General features: G+C 41.8%; 1 protein-coding gene across 1 annotated transcript in view; it reads right to left on the bottom strand.

Moving 5' to 3' along the window:
- LOC138005851 (putative Gly-rich membrane protein Bcell_0380) overlaps nucleotides 1-5,000 on the bottom strand; it is a 25,088-nt gene that overhangs the window by 7,702 nt on the left and 12,386 nt on the right. The gene's annotated exons all lie outside the window — the stretch shown is intronic.

Below are 5,000 nucleotides of genomic sequence, written 5' to 3'. Positions count from 1 at the left end.
ACAACACTTACCCCATCCCCACAGCGGCTTCTCGAAGAGCTCCATGGTTACGAGAAGCCGCTGTGGGGATGGGGTAAGTGTTGTACATGAAATGTACATTCCATACGCCACTTCATCCGGGACCCGAGTGGCGTATTTTCCGTATGTCACCTGACAATTGGAAAGATCACCTTGCTGAGAAAGCCCTTGAATTCTTCGAGGACATGTCAGAGAGCGTAGTAAACGACGTGCTACTCAGTCGTATACCTGATGATTCCTCTCATCAGTACATCTCTTTTTCTCAGCTTATATCGGATATTCCGCTTGAAGACGATGCAATCAAATTGTTTGAAAAGGCAATTTCGCTTTTTCCAGACAACCCATTTTTTAAAGTTCATTTGGGCCGCTTTTACAGCATCCAGAAGAAATCAGCTGGATTTTCCATGGCCATTAAGTACACAGATGAAGGCATATGTTGCTCTCAAGACTATTCACGTTTGGCAAGAGGACAGTTCGCTCAGATGAAAGGGGTTGTTTATAGTCGCGAGGTAAGCTATCTCGTAGACGAAAAGGCCGAAGTCACTCGCGTGATAGAAATGGCAGACAAAGGAGTGAAAAATTTTAGGCGTGCCGTTAGCATAGCTCCAGACTTTGTCGACGGTTACATCCCAGAGGTCCGTATGATGTGCAAGGTTTTTGAGTATATTGACCAAAAAACAGGGGACTTTTGTACTTATGTGAAATCTGCGGAGGCACATCCCTTTATTATTGACGGCATTTCTAATACCTCTAATACCTTGGAATGTGTCCCCGACAGTGATGAGTATGCTCACTGGCGTATGCGTCTTGCCTGTTTGGGTCGCCGAAAATTCACACCGAGGCAGATCCAGGAAACGTTGGATTTATTGTATCATCTGCGAACCAGTGGAAGGGCCAGTATAGCATCTATCAATCGGCAAATCGTAATCATGAAGATGGATATTTGCTCTGGCAAAAGTGAATCTCTTTCATCAATAGCAGCGGAATGTATTGAATTGCTGAATCAAGCTTTGAAGTATGACACAAGCATGGAGCTTACCATGCGTTTGTGGGTGCGATTGGCCCCGTTTATTCCTGTTTCCCTCGCTGATGCAGAGAGTAAGGTGTTCTATTGGTGTTCCAAAGAAAAGTCGGTTCGTTCCTTTTTGTACAAGTATATCATCGCTTGCTTGCGCTTACTTGAAGGCGGCTCCTCCACCTACAGCGAAATAATGAAGAATGCAAAGGACGATCTAATCTCAGGAATTAAGGCCATCAATCGCCCTGATGTCGGGAGATGTCGTCACCCTGACAGACCAGTCGTTTGGTTGGCACAGAATGGAAAAGGAATGGGCCATTTGGTGCCGAATCTGGATGATATGATCTCTGAATTCAAGTATGTTAGAACGAAACGTTTTCTCGATAGCAGATACACAAAGCAACTTCGTCCGCTAACTGGCTTAATCGTTAAAACGGGAGCAAAAGTTGGAACGATCAGGATCAGTAACGAATTAGAAGTGAGCTTTCGCACTGATCTATGTGTAACTCCGCTGACTAGTTCTGTATTTGCTAACAGAAAGGTGCAGTTCTTCTTGGCGTTTACCTTCTTCGGAGCAGACGCCTACAACGTAAGGCTTGTTGCAGAGTAGGGGAGTATATAACCTTATCACTCCGGTTTTTTATCTGAGTGGAGAATAACAGGAAGAACCTTCCTAGAGAAATTACGTTGATTTGCTTGGAACCCACTTGATGTTAGTGTTAGACAAAAGAACGTTTGACACCATTAGAGCTTTTCACATGATTTGTAAATTCCTTTGATGACTTTAAAAGTCTTAAATAGCTCTGTAGGGTGCTAAAGTATTGGCGAGCCTCCTCCTACACACGATTGAAACCAGACGTTATCAAATTGAAGTGGGTCGGAGTGTGTTTAACTTCCTACATTTCTTAGTCAACGAAGCTTGGGCTTCCTGATATGTTGTTGAACCTACTGAAGTCGTTTTATTTGCAACCAGTGAATGCTCGGTTGGACTTCTTTTTTAAAGTAATTTTACCATCAATATCGCATGGTCTACTCGTGTGGAGATCGTGCAATAACACGCTGTTTGATGAACTTGAACGTATTCCTGTCAGAGCGGCCAGGACTATTTACCGTTTTATGTGGAGCACGCCGACCGAACAAGTTTTTAGTACTGTAAAGTGCATTCCTGTACGACTGTACTTTAGTGGTATCATCTATCATAATCTACCGGACTATCTGGCTAACCGTCTCCAAAGAGTGCAAACAGCTTCAACAAGCTTAGTTTTGGGACTTTTGGAAGCACCGAGGCCATCATCAAACTCAAATGGTTACCAATTAAGGAACAGTATTAAAGGCTTCTCCTAAAGGCAGCGCATAAAACAATACATAACCCTACATGACCAAGCTATCTCAAAGTAGATATTGTTAAACGCACGAGGACTTAAAGATCTAATTCAGGGACATCCCCAGTTACACCTATGGAAACCAGTACATTCCAAGATGCAGCGGCAAAAGCTTTTCAATAAATTACCTTTGTCAGTTAGAAACTGCTCAGATTTAAGTATCTTCTCCAAATCGACATTTGACTATTCAGTGGAAAGAACTAAGAACACATGACTGTAGTGAAATTTTCTTCAATTTATAATATATCATAGTTTTTCATTTAAATTCCACTTTACTGTAGCCATTTTTCAAGCCTGCAAATAATTTTTTGCTATAAGCCTGTCATATGTCAGGCCAGGGACAAGGTTTGAACTGACATGCAGCCACCCTGTTCAGACAAAGAAAAATTAATGTTGCCACACTTATTTAATGGGTTGCCTGTGGCAGACCATTTTATAAATTGCCCGGCGTCTCATTTTCATTGTCTCGTTTTTAATTTTTTTTCATTTTTAAAAGTGGTTAGGGTGAGAGTTAAGGTTCAAATCTTTTGCCTTGCCCGTACCCGGACAGGAAGATCCTTGTTTTTCGTGATTTAACATCAGACCTGAAACTATTACTGCTCTAGCATGATCGGAATCCCGTGTAAGATCTTATGGAGTAAAATCGGTTAACATTATGTCAATATTCATGTGGGAAGACACCACGGTTGTTATTCAGATTATTCTTCAGTCACTTTCGGAGGAATTAAAAAAAAAATCTTTCAAGATGCCATTCAAATGTCTGAATTCTACGGGAAAACAACAGCTCCTCTCCGCAAGATGAAGTATTAATAAAGAATCGAAAATAGCCGCAGGTAATGGTCACGTGTGACACGGTTTGGGCAAATGCAGCCTTTTCAAAACCGGCCGGCTGCCGGCTCAACGAGCCGCCTCCTCTGGAGCTTTGACCGTCTCCGTTCCAGGCGGAAAATATATCATTTTTGTTTTGTTACCGACAAGGAAACAAAAAGCTGAAAGAACACCGAAAAAGAAATTCCCCGATAATAATTTCTCGAATTTTAAAAAACACAAACGCCATTCCGATCTTTCTTCAATTACAAAAGCGGAAATATTCATCGCTTTTATCGGAGTATCGGGGAAAAAATGGCACGTTCACGTCAAGCATTTGACTGGCAATCGGAAAGTAATTTATCTGGATTTATAGTGTAATTTATAGACACTGAAGATCCGCTGAGCTCCACATTTTAAAAGCACATTTTAATGTTTACTTCGTAAATACCTCCGCAATACAATTAAAACGAAACAGAACATAGCCACAGTTCCACGATAGTCGTCACACAACGTTATCATTTGCTTGTTTTCGCAAAATTGTTTTCAATGTTGTTCTGTTTTTTATAGTGATATTGGATTCGATCCCGTGACGTCCGAATAGAATTGACTAGCAAGTTCCCGTGCGACTCTGGCTTTACTACAAACCGTTTCTAGTAAAGACAGACAACAACATGACAGCAACACGAGCAACGAGGAAATTTAAACTTTGCGTGACTGCGTGACGATCACATTTTTTTTATTTTTCTCAAGAAGTAAACATTGCAATGCTGTTTTTAAGTGTGGAGATCAGCGAGTCTTCAGTGTTTTTGGCAGTTGGGGTATATTTCATTAACTCCAATTTCAGCATTTCCGAAAATGATCTTAACTTCCAAAAACAAACTCCGAATTTCGAAAAGACTAAGTCAGGTTATCGCAAAAACCAACAGGAGAATAACGATAAAAATTGAAACCAAAAAAAATGGGAAAAAGAAAAGGCACCCCGACCCCGGCCCCGGCCCCGGCCCCGGCCCCGGCCCCGCGTTTTGGCTACTACCTTTGTTTACCAGAACGCCGGCGACTTTGAAACGATCCAGATGTAACATGTTTTTCGGATGACGGGTGAAAAATGCCTAAAAATACCTTTAGTTCAAAAAAGGAAAAAATGTAAAACTAGTGTTTTTTTGGCGCTGTTTATATTAACGAAAACGTTGCAAAGTAAGAATTGCAACATTCGAGCGGGCATGCTAACATGTCTTCAGATTTAATTAGGTTAAAACACAAACACGCAAAGAGGAGTTTGCATATTTGACCCTTCAGATCCCCCCAGATTTCACCAGATGGCATCTTTGCACATCCAAATTTCAAAAATTTTCTGGGGGGGAATTCCCCCAGACCCCCTTAAAGGCTCGCGCCCTACGGGCGCTCGCCAGGGTGCCTTCGCCACCCTGACCGCCTCCATCTTCAGAATGACCTGCTCCTACAAATCTTTTTGAGAAGGCTGCAAATGGGAACACTTTGTCAAAAACACAAAATTCCATGTAAAATTCACCAGATCTACCCTACATACGATACACTACTCATTGAACTCAACTCGCGTAATACAGTTGTGGTACTCTGACATTTCTTGGTGACCAATCGAAGCTGCCACTACTTTTTATAACTATCTTCAGACCAATGTATTAAAAAACAGTATTTAAGACGGTGCCTACTATTGTCACTGCGCATGCGTTCTGCGCATCTCGAGATACTCGGATTTCCTATCGGTGATGCTTACTAACACAGGGATGTTTTTG

Source organism: Montipora foliosa, chromosome 6 (genome assembly GCF_036669935.1).
Source record: "Montipora foliosa isolate CH-2021 chromosome 6, ASM3666993v2, whole genome shotgun sequence".
NCBI lineage: Eukaryota > Metazoa > Cnidaria > Anthozoa > Scleractinia > Acroporidae > Montipora > Montipora foliosa.
The sequence above is the reverse complement of the archived record's forward strand: the minus strand, read 5'-3'. Positions and strand labels throughout refer to the sequence as shown.